The following is a 12,986-nucleotide window of genomic DNA, read 5'->3' on the forward strand; positions in this document are numbered from 1 at the left end:
CAAAACTCCACTACTTTAACTTACAGCAGTCATACCACAATAATCCTTAAACATTCTGGCCATCGGTCCAAAATCTACTAAATCCAGGCCAAAGTCAACAACCTACTGCTTCCCAGAAATCACTTCACCAACAGTCACTAATCATCTTCATTATCATTGATCTCCTTTTTCACATTTTCTACATGGGGGTCAGGGGTGACATGTCATCTGTTACCCTCTCTCTCTATTTAGTTTCACTCCTGTCTTTTTTGATAGTCATACCTTAAATCCATCTACTTCTTTGCTGAACAACCTCATTTCCTTTCCTTCTTCCTGTTTGTCCTAAATCTTCTTCACCAGATTGTCTTCTGCTGTCTGCACATGTGCCAGAACCACAGTAATCTGTTCTTTTTAACCTTTGCTGCAATTGGAGCTCCTCTCGCTTCTGCTCTTATATCTTCATTTCTTTGTCTTTCCCACAATATGCATCCTAACACCCGTCTTCATCACCTTTATCTTCCTCAGCTGCTCTGCCTTTACTGCCAGGGTTCAAACCATACAATAGTACTGGACATGCCACTGTTTTGTACAACTTTGTTTTCAGCTTCTTTGGTAATCTTCTGTCATGTACTACTCAAGACACTCTACCAAAATTGGCTGCAGACCTTCTGGTTCCAACTTTGAACTCCTCATTCAGACTGCCATGCTCCTCACCCGCCCCTCCCAGATATGTGAAGCTGTTAACCTGTTCCATTATTTTTCCTTGTTTCACAATTCTCCTCTTCTACCGATTTTTCCCATTTGCTGGCATTACATATGTCTTACCTGTACTGTGTTTCATCTCATCTGACTTCTGTTTTGCATTCCATTCCCCAATCCTTTGCTAAAGTTCTTAGTCAGTGTCTGGCTGTAACACTACATCATCTGCATACAGCAACTTTATTGATATGTCCACTCTGACTTGTTTGCTAATGTAGTCCATCACCAGTATGAACAGCAGTGGATTCAGAGCTGAACCCTGATGCACACCCAGTCCCATGTGGAACCCTTCTGTAAGACCAAGCACTGTTCATACTTTAGTCATTGCATTCTTGTACATAGCTTGCACTAATTGTACTAATGTTTCCAGGACTTTGAACTACCACAGCCCTGCCAAATCAAGTTTCTTGGGACTTTGCCATAAACTTTCTCCAAGTCTAGAAATGACCAGTTGGACTGTTTGTGCATCTCTAGCTTCTTCTCAATGATCTGTGTCACTGCAAACATCGGGTCAGTTGTGTGGCATTCTGACGTGAATCCCAACTGCTCATCCACCATCTTACTTTCTACTACTCTGTATATGCGTTTGTCAATCACCAGAACGTTCAAGCTATATGACATGTGTTGGATACCTCTATATTGTGAATGTCCCCTTTGTTCTTGAATGCTGGCACTAGTATGCGAATTCTCCACTCATCTGAGATATGCCTTTCTCTCCTTACTGCTCTGTGTGTGCTCAGGAGCCATTTATCCCCATCTCACCCAGCATCTTTATCATATCTGCTGTGACCTCATCTAAGCCTGGTGCTTTCCCTGACTTCATTTTCCTTAGTGCTGTTCTTACTTCTTCTATGATAGGCATATCTCTCAACTGTACAGATTTTCACAGAATGCCCAGATTTTTGTTTCACATTTTTTGGTCCGTTTATCATAATATTATGTTTTCTGACAAATTAGTGGCAATATATTAAAGATTGAAGTTAGGAAATAATGACAGACATTTGAGTTTTGGACTTCATACCCTTCAGAAATGTCATGTTAATGCAAAACCTGTTATACTATCAACTTTCTAAGTTTGCAGGAGCAGTATTTAAAATTGGTCCTTATTTTGGGGCATTTGTCCCACTTTTATTTATGGCTTTGCTTAGATGTCTTGCTCTAAGAGGTTGAGAGGTATGATGATAGGCTCTTCCTCTTCTCTAATTCTAGCTGTATCTGGGGCAATACAGCTTCTGTGGCTCTTTCTTCATTCAGAAACTGATGGCATAACTCCTTCCATCTGCCTTTGATGTTCCGTGGACTCATGATCAAGTTGCTGTTGGCATCTGTTATGAAGGGTGTCTGACTATCTTCTTCATCTTTCTGTCTTTGCCTTGCAACCTGATATAATTCTTTGTGCCATCTACTGAGTCACTTTCCAGAAGCTTATAGAATGCATCGTATGCATTGCTAATGCATCTCCTTTCTTAGTCTCTTTGTTAGACAGCCTGTATTCCTTCCTTGGATGTTCTGTCATGTCCCACATTTTCCTGAACTCCTTTCTTTCGATGACTTCCTGGACTTCTGCATTCCACCAGCTTTCCTTATGTATCTTATTTTCCTTCCTGGCTTGGCCACATATCTGTCTGTAGTCCTCCCACATGATGTTTTGAGGTGCTGCCATTCTTCTTCAACTTCACCTATTTCCTCTTCTTCTTGAGGTGTTATAGCCTTGAGTAATTACTTGGAATGTTGTGATTTCTCTTGAGTCAACTTCCAGGTCTTCAGCCTGGTATCTGTTGACCTTAGAGCCTTTTCCGATTATTACTTTCTGTGGTGGGCTGATTTAGAGTTGACTTTGCAATCACTGATTCTACCTTCAGTGCCCATTTATTACTAGGAGGAAGTCTGCCTGAATCGCGTTTTGGACATTCTTGTATGTGGTCCTTTGACGGTGTCTCTTTCTGAGCCATGTGTTAGCTAATAACAAGCCATTTGCCACACAGAAGTCTTTCCTTCTTTATTCCTGTTGCCCCACCTATTTGGATCCAGGAGGTCCTTGTATCCTGTTCTGTCTGCCCTGACGTGTGCACTCAAGTCAACCAACAATTACAGCAATTCATCTTATCTTGCTTTATGTATTATGTCCTGCAACTTATGACTGAATATACTCTTTATCTCACTATCAGAACCCTGCTGTGGGTCAAAGGCTGAGATTCTGAATACTGCCAGTGCCTATCATTACAATGGAGTCTGATTGCCATGAGTCTGTTGATCATTCTGATGACATCCCTCACTGCCTTCTGAAGCATCTCCCTCACCACTATTCCCACACCATTTCTAGCCTGTATTCTTTCTCCTGATAGTAGACTCTGGATCCCAAGCCAAGTGGCTTTGCTACACTCACCTTCCATTTTGTCTCCTGGACACATAGGGTGTCCAGCCTCCTCTTTAACATCTTGTAATCTACTTCCAAGATCCATGCTGTCAGTGAGCCTGCATTGAGTGTCACAATTCTTAGTTCATGTTTGGCAGGTAGATTGGTTTCACATCCACATTTTGCTCAACAGAGCTATATCAGGAAACCCAGGCTGAGCAGCTAGACAATGGCCAGCCAATAGCTTACTGACCCACGGCTGCTGGTCTTTAGGGTGGGTATCTAGCCAATAGGAGCACACACTGGCCAATACAGGCACACACTGGCCAACAGGGGCACATACACCCCTCCCACCATTAGCAAGGGTCCCTGGCAGGGGTAGAAGGAGGCATGGTCCTCAACTCTCCTATCACTGGCAAATACCGATGCCCATTTAGCAACATTAGTTAACATGACTGAATCACATAAGAGCCATATATTACACTAACAAGCAGCTAACCCTGCCACAGCATGCAGTCTGTGATCCGTGTTCTCCTATATTGAGGATAATGCGCAGAAGAGTAGATGCCCAAAGTGGTTGGTATATACAACTATTCCCCTATAGAGGACCATGTGGAGTCTGTGTGGTGGCCCACAGCTCCATTCTTTGGTGAATTTGAGATGAAAACATTCAGCATGTTTTTCAAAAGTAGGAGGAACCCCACAGAGACCCAAGGAAAACATGAAAACTCTAAACAGGCATTGGCCAGATGTCAAGATTGTACCTTGTACTTTATCAATGGGAGGTAAAAAACGTAATCGTTATACCAACTGGTGAAGTCACTTCATCAACAGTTGCTAATAAATTTAACAAGTACTTCCTTCACTGTAACCTCACTTATCAAATACAACTGCCACAATCAAACCAAATCGCCACCAACAAAACCCCATGAAAACTCTGTGCTCATTCAAATTCTCCTCTCCCTCTACCATAAGAAAATATCTCCTAAAAGTAAAAACTCTAAAAAACTGCAAGCTTTGCTGCAGACAGCCTTCCTCCTGAATTTGAAAAAATTGCAGCTGGAGCTCTGGCATACCCAATATGTATACTAATAAACAGATCCATTCTAGAATCTTATGTCCCAAATATACTTCATTCTCAATTACTCCAATACATTAACATGAAGAATGTTCTTTACTCCACACAACATGGTTTTCATCTCAACTATAGCATCACTACTACCCTTCTTCATTTTAATAAAATCAGAAATATCAGAGATGCAGCATCTTTCTTATTCTTAAACCTGTGCAAAGCATATGATTCCGACTCTCACCACAATCTATTACTAAAACTCTTCTCCTTAGGTCTTCCCCCCACCTCTCTCTCCTGTTATAACAGCTACCTAACAGGTAGATTCCAAACAGCCAAACAGCAGCAAGAATATTCCTCATTACTACCCATTACTGTAGGAATGCCACAAGGTTCCATACTTGAACCCTCCTGTTTAACATATTTATAAATGATCTGCACACTGTATCCAAGCACACCACTGTTGTACAATAAGCAGATAGCTCTACACTCACCTCCACTGTCTCTAACCTACAAAAACATAAAGAAATTTCTCAAGGATCCTTTACTTCCATAAAATCCTGTCTAGGGAACTCAAAACTCCTACATAACCACTCCTCAAAATAAAAACTATGATCATTCACCGCTAAAACGTTCTTCCAAAGCAAAACAAATCACTTCAATAAATAACACCCTGATAGATTAAGTCCCTAACACCAAACTCTTAGGAGTCACCATTGTTATTAAAACACACCCAACACTCAGCCTCATATACAGAACAAAACTCTTATTAACAAACAGAACTGGAAAAACATGTCTAAAGCCAACCTCCTACCTACCTCACTGTATGCCTTCCCATTTTTTACTATCCCACAGATGCCCACATAAACAAAGCTGGAACAATGCTACAATAAAATAGCTTGCTTTGCTGCAAATTACCCCTTTAGAACTCATCAATGTTCTGTCCTTGATGAAGTAAATTGGACTGAACTCCCACATTACCTCCACTATAGTCAGTTACTATTAGTTCTACTCTAATATACTACCCTAATAAGCATCTGGCACTAAAAGGCATATTTCAGTGCTACCTCCCAACCAAAGTTCTTTGCTCCTCCTCTCTGTCACTAAAGCCCGACATGCATTGGGAGACTCCTTATACTGAAACTCTGTAGCTACCCTCTGGGATGCCCTCCCACATGCTCTCAGGCTTCTTGAAAACCAGCAGGCATTCAAAACATATATAAGATAAACACCTCTCAACATTCTGCCTCTGTAGCTGTACATCTCCAGGATAAGTATAACATCTCTTGCATCTTCATCCTCTTCTGCTATACCTCCGCAATGTTACCAAATAGGATTCTGGCTTCCCCCACCCAGGTTTCTACTCAGGACTGTATTGAATCTTTTGCCTCTCATTTTATTTATATCCCAAAATTAAATCAACCTTTTTGCTATCCACCCTTTGTAAATAACTCAGTACTCTGTATTGCAACATCTATCCTCCTGCATATTTTTTTATTTCACTATGTCTGTATAAGGTGCAATTCGTATAAGAAGCCTTACTATTGAATTTATTCTTACTATCTTAACTGTTTTGACATTTTAAAATGCATTTTAATTGTATTCTGCCTAGCATTGTTAATGTACAGGATATTTTCTTTGCAGGCCTACGATGAAAAGAAGCCTTTGAGCTCAGATGGACTTCCCTACTCAACAAATGGAAAATAAATAAATACAGCTGAAATAATTCTTTATTCATATTTAAATACATTTAGCTAAATGTTCATCTCTGATATATTCTGCAGTAAGCTTCTACCATTTTATTTCTATAAATATATAATACATACATATAACACCTGCTTCTTAATAAGAAACAGTCATATAATACCCACATATGTCCTGTTACAGATAAACTAATACATAATCCCCTAATTTTTTTTTTTCTTCTCCCAGGACTCAATAATGAAATACTCCCTCAATATTCTTTTATAATTATGTCTCCTTCTCCCATCCTTAGACAAATCTTCCACTCCTGATTTCTACATATAATTTAATGGACAAACATAAATACATTTCTTTCTTTTAAGATAAATCACACAATCACATTATTGCAAACAGCTTGTACAATTTATTCATATTTTTACAATCGAAGGTGCTATTGGCAAAAGAAATGGAGGAGCGAATGCTGAACCACTCGTAGTTTATTGAAAAACAGCAGTTAAAATACCATAAATGCTTTACAATAAAATTTAGCGTTTTCGCCATATAAATCAGACTTCTTCAGATGTGTGATCTAAAACCTCATTACAATTATTTTATATCTAACCTATAAACCAAGAACCAATACATTTAAAATTCCAATTAAGGAATAAACCAATGTTGAATTAAAAAAACATGAATATTCAAACAACCTCATGAATAATTAATTTTTCAACATTCCCATCGTGTAACTACTATACTATATTTCCTAACCATTCAATGTAATATTTCATGAACATTACAAAATTGAACATCAAATCATTTAAAATCAAATAAATACTATGATAAAAACAGTCTATGTAAAATATACTTAAAATATGTGTATAAAATAACCTTTTAAAAATGTATTAGCTTGTGAATTGGTTTTTAGTTTCTTAACAGATCATTGCAAATGAAACAGTGACACCTTCAGTCAACTAAAAATATTACATTCCTTAAACAACATTCAAAGCTTAGCAGCCCTCAATTTTAAAAGTGGCATAATAGAAATAAAGTCATTTAACCCTGGGTATTTTCCCGATTCTAGGGTTACTTGCCACCATAATTCTCTATATTCTATTTGTTCCTCCTATGGGCCACCCCTTATGTCTTTATTAATTTGTTCAAGTACTGTAAAATAAAATCTGCAACCATCACATTCCTTAGAATGTTTAAATAGGGAGTTAGTCTCCTTAACCTTCAGGATGTCATAAGTGTGTTCATAAATTCTTCTTTTTAGGGTTCTTTCTGTTTTCCCCACATAAAAGGATTTACATTTATGACAGACAACTAAATATACTAACCCCTTTGAATCACAATTATAATACCCTTCATTTCTAATCCACTTTTTCCTACACTCAAGATAGATTTCCTTGGTGTTCATGATGTATTCACACTGATTACAATGTCCACACTTGTATGTACTTATTTTTGTGTTACCCCCTGTATATATTTTCTTCTTTTCTCTATTTTCTAAAATATTCTTTATACTACTTGAATTTGTATATACTACTTTAAAATCTAATCCTCTAACACCTTCCAAATCAGTAAGGGAAATAAATTTATTCCATTCCTTCTGAAATACATTTCTAACCTTATTATTTATTGCATTGTATTCCAAAATCAAAGCTTGATGAAAATTATTGACAACATCCGAGTCTTTTCCTATTAAGTTATTACTTTTGTCACTGTTCATTCTATCACCCTTAATTGGTTTAAATTTGTTTTCTCTACCATTTTCAACTTCTTTGCTAATGCTTACTACAAATTCCTTAGGGTAACCTCTTTCAACAAACATTTTTTCCAATAAATCAAATTCGATTTTGAAATCCCTGTTAGCACTGGTCATACGGCACCCTCTTACAAATTGTCCCTTCACTATATTTATTTTACAATGTGAAGGGTGTGCACTTTTAAAATGAAGAAAGGAGTTACAAAAAGTGGATTTTCTATAAATCCTAGATTCCAATTTATTATTCTTTTTGTAAATCTCCAAATCCAAGTATTATAGTGTGTTGTATGACATCTGGTGCATAAATTTAAGAAAATTTGTCGTTTTACTGATGTATTCCATGAATTCTTCAAACATTTCTCTACTGGCTGTCCAAAAAATAACTGTATCATCTAAAACCCTTTGGTACAAAATCCAGCAGGATTTAAATTTCAAATTCAATATACAGGTTTCCTCCCATCTTGCCAAAACCAAATTTGCAAAAGTGGGGGCACAAACTACTCCCATTGCTACTCCTTGTGTTTGTTGAAAAAATTCTCCATTAAATACCAAAATTTTTTTTAAAAAAAAACCATATCCATTAAACATACACTTGCTACTTTTTCTTTATGAGATAATTGCCTATCTTCAAAAATAATTTCTTCAAACATATTCATTCCTGATAGATACGGTATAGATGAAAACAAATCAACTATGTCTATGGTGACAAAAAGTAAATCATCAGAATATAAATCTGGGGTTATCTCTCTTAACAAATCCCACGAGTCTTTAAGTATAACTTTTCTACTTGTCCAGACATGTTTTACCTTAGTATCTACATACTTTGCCAAAGGATAGGTTTTAGAACCATCAGCAGATACTATGGGTCTGAAGGGTGGGTCTTCAGCATTCTTATGTATCTTTGGAATTCCAAAGATTGTAGGGACTTTAGGTTTTTGCACATTCAAATAGTCAAACATTTTCTTATCAATAGTGCCTTCTTGTAACAAGTCCATGAGGTTGATTTCTATCCTATTATAAGCCAAATCAACCTCATTCTTAGAGACACAAGAATATTTGGTTTCATCCCTAAGAATCTGCTTCATCTTACCTTCATATTGTATATTATCCATTATTACTATCCCCCCACCCTTGTCTGGTTTCATTATTCTAACATTCAAATCACATTTTAATTCTTGTAATATTTCCATTTCTTTTCTATTTAAATTTGTCCCATATTTAATGTTACTCTGAGCATTTCTAATTTCCACCTCCATAATTTTTTCTAAATTCTTAAGTTGCACATGCATATGGGGATTATATGTAGTCTTTCATTTTAAAAAAATCATTCATTTATTCATATTTTTATCACATACCAAAGTCTTCTATAAAAACAGGAGAGAAATAACTATAGGAATCACAGCTAAACCACTCACTACTTCAGGAATAATAAAAGCTGTTGTTTTGCCATATTTGTAATGACATTGGTACTCAGAAAGGGTTACAATTAGCAGGAAACACTATCTTGAGCACTACCTTGAGAAACCAGCCCTTGCAGTAATCCTTTTCAGTTTAGAGACCATTCAACCACAGTGAATTTTTCTTAGTGGATAAAATCATGTGGGGAGTGAGGTCTCACTGGCCATGCAACAGGATAATGAAGCAATACAAAGGAGTGCCTAATGGTAAATAATCATGTGCCACCCCTGAACAACAGTGTTTATGTGTTTGCGTGTGAGTGTGTGCCTGCCTGGGTAGTCACAGGAAGAGGGTTAATTAGTGGATTGACATTGTCTATGGGTTGTTTATGTAAGAGCATGCCTGTGGGTGAATGACTGAGTTGTGTGTGTGTGTGTGTGTGTGTGTGTGTGTGTGTGTGTGTGTGTGTGTGTGTGTGTGTGTGTGTGTGTGTGTGTGTGTGTGTGTGTGTGTGTGTGTGTGTCTCTGTGAACATGTGTATGAACAAAGCTATTTCCAAATAGTTTTTTTTCTCTTGATCACATAAACCTGAACTATCTGCTTTAGGCAGTGTAAGTAGCAACAGCCAATGTCTCTGAATTCCCACCTTTATTTTCATAACTACCTCTTCAACTGACCTGGTTAAAGGGATAAGAGACAATAAGAAGCTGAACCCTCCGAGGTAAAGAGGGCAACATTTGAGTCTGGAGTATACAAACTTTATTTTTCCATTTGCCATGCTCTGCTGTGCTTAGCTTTTGATCCCAATTTAAGGGAATATATCCATCTAGATTTGCAAAACTAAATTCCCAAAGTGTTCATACCATCTTCAATAAACTTTGCAATACATACCACCACTCTTATGCAAGCAAGCAAAAATCCTTTCTCAGGTTTCATTATAGGATCATAAAATCATATGAAGTTACTAGGCTAATGGCCCTAGAGCCCTTACAAGCCTAGCCAAGTACTAATCTTATTTTCACAATCAGCATCGTCCAGATTACTTTTGAAGAAGGCCAATGAGGTTCTCTGTTTGACTTGAAGTGGGAGTCTGTTCCAAAGGTGTGTTAACCTCTGGGAGACAAATCTGTCCCTCCAGCAGGTTCTATTAATGTCACATACCAGGTTAAGTTCTTTAGAGTGAGTAACCTGTGTAATATTTGACTTGTGGATATGCAGCATTTCCAATAAAACAGTGTCAGAGATTGCCTTACATGCAAGGCATAGATTGCCTCTGAGTAATCTGTATGAAACAGAATACTAAGTGATAGTGATTTCAGATGATCCAGATAGGACAGATGCTGAAGACCTTGAATTTTTCTTGTGAGGAAACTTTGTGATTTCACCAGTTGCTGCAAGTGCTTGGAAAAGTACATGGCAAAAGGGGCGTTGTACTTAATTGTTGGCCTGATGAGGGAAGAGTACAGGTAGGTTATAACTTCATTTTTTTCTGGGGGCAATGCCCATACGTATGAGATGAGCAAAACAGAATGCTCTTCTTATCACTGAGGAGACACTGTGATCAAAGGTAAGATTGCTGTTAACCTGTGTAACCAGGTCTGTCACCAGAAACTGCGTACTTAGGATGTTGCTATTTATGTGGTAGTTAGCAGGAACATTGCTGTTACTGAAAGTAATGATAATACATTTTTTTTGCCTTGAGTTTAATGCCATGACTTTGCCACCAATCATTTGTTTGTGTAAGACTGTCTTGTAGGATGTTGACATCATTTGGAGATTCTACATCTGCTAACATTTTGCAGTCATCAGTAAACTTTGTCCGCCACAGATCTTTAGGTTTTGCTTGTACTTCAGAGAAATAAATTCCAAACAGTAGAGGTCCCAGGATTGATCCCTGTGGAACACCTGTGGTTGCAGGTCTGCTGTTAGATTTGGATTCCCCTATTTTGACTATATGTGTTCTATCAGTGAGCCAGTTAGCGACCCATCTAATGATATAAAGTTTGATACATAGCTGAGTGAGTTTGTCAATGATGCATGAATTGGGGAAATAGTGTCAAAGGCCTTGGCTAAGTCAAGGTAGGCTTTATGCACAGATTTACCCTTGTCCAGGGCCTTGGTGACTGTCTTGAAGAAGTCCACCAGGTTTAACAGGCATGATCTCCCTTTAGCAAATCCAAATTAAGTAGGGTCAAGTGTTTGGAGATTACCTATATCTTTGTTGATATGGTCTATGATGATTCGCTCCATGGCCTTGCAAATAAGGCTAGTCAGGCTAATAGGTCTATAGTTCCTGGGGTCAGTGAAAGCACCACCTTTGTGCAAGAGAATAACAGTGGCCATTTTCCATTCAGCTGAGATGAAGCTGGTGCTTAGACTTTTATTGAAAAGTGGACCTGATGGTGTTGCTAATTCTTTTTGGAGCCCATGTAGGACACAGCCTGGTATGTTATCAGGTCCCATAATGCTGTGTTTTTGGATTTGAAAGGGTGTTTATGACCTGCTCTTTAGAGATACAAGGTAAGGGACAGGTGGTAGGGATGTCATGGGGTACGTGTGGTGGGGACAGGGGAGTGAAGTTTTCACAGAACTTGTTGGCCAACACGTTAGCTATGTTCACAGGCTCAGTATATACTGCATCATTTGCTACCAGTTCGGCACAAAGCTGGGCCTTTCCTTTTTAGTTACAGAAGTAACTAAAGAATGCCTTATGGTTGTCCTTAGTTGAGGAAGCTAATTATTATTAATAGTTTGGCTTGCAAGATTTCACAACAAGTCTTATTTGCTTGTTTAAGCTGAGGATGGAGTGTTTCTAGTATAGGGCTCTCTCCCTCTTACTCTTAGATAGCAATTTCTTCCTCTTATTGTAAAGCTTGTTAATGGCAGTTGTCCACCAGGCAAGTTTGCTCTTCCTTGGGTAGCTTGTTTTGGCCCTATTAGGTATGGCCGGGTCAATGCAGTGATACAGATGTTTATATAAAGCATTGGTGCAGAACTCAGCATAGTTGCCAATTCTATCTGAGGATGGAGGTGCAGTGAAGCTATTTATACCATCCTGTAAGAGGTTATAATCTGCTTTGGAAAGGTTTTAAGTTTAGCTGCAGTTAAGGTGGATCAGGTGTGATAGTTATTTCGAATGAGACTGATTTGTGGACAGATCACACCAGGGAAGACCTCACAGCAGGGGTGCGACAGTGGTCCCCAATATTGGTAAGCACTAGATCCAGGATGTTGGCACCTCTTGTGGGGGTGTCAACCATCTGGATGAATGATGAATTCATCATGTACATTTACATCTTCTACTACCCTTTCTGATACATTCAGTAATGCATATGTTTCAGTAATAAACACAATAACTCTTGGATAATTTCCCAAATACTAATTGTCACATCAGTGTTTTTTTTAGTAATTTCCTAATTTTTACTCATATAATACACACAGAAATAACTCTGTCAGCACACTTAAATCATACTTTTAATGAGCAGAATGACAAAAAGTAAATATTTGTTTTTAATACTCTGCCGCATGCACCTGCAGCCATCGTTTTAATTATCCAGTGTCCCAAAAGCGTGATTTTTTATACATATTGCAGTATATCTGTCTATCTATATATCTGCATGTGTATTTTGTTTCTTTTCTTTTTTTCTGTTAGAAGTTTATTAAAATTGTAAGCATGCTAGTAGCACTGAGAGCTTTAGCATCAAGTAGTAATTTTAACTTTTTTTGCAATTTTTTATTTGCTTGATGTATGACAAAGTTTTTTACTGAATTTGCATTGCAGTAGGGTTGCAATTAGATTTTACTGAAGTTTAATTGGCTGATATATCATGACACACAGTTTAGTATACGTTTTGAAGTTGATTTTGTATTACCTGCTTTGTTATGTTGAAGTTTTTGGTTTTTCATTTGTAGGCATGCAAGCATTAATTATGATTAAAATTATTCTTGTTTCTTAAGGTTATTAAAGTCATGTAGTC

This window comes from Protopterus annectens, chromosome 5.part1 (assembly GCF_019279795.1).
Source record: "Protopterus annectens isolate FY-2018-M chromosome 5.part1, PAN1.0, whole genome shotgun sequence".
Lineage (NCBI taxonomy): Eukaryota > Metazoa > Chordata > Ceratodontiformes > Protopteridae > Protopterus > Protopterus annectens.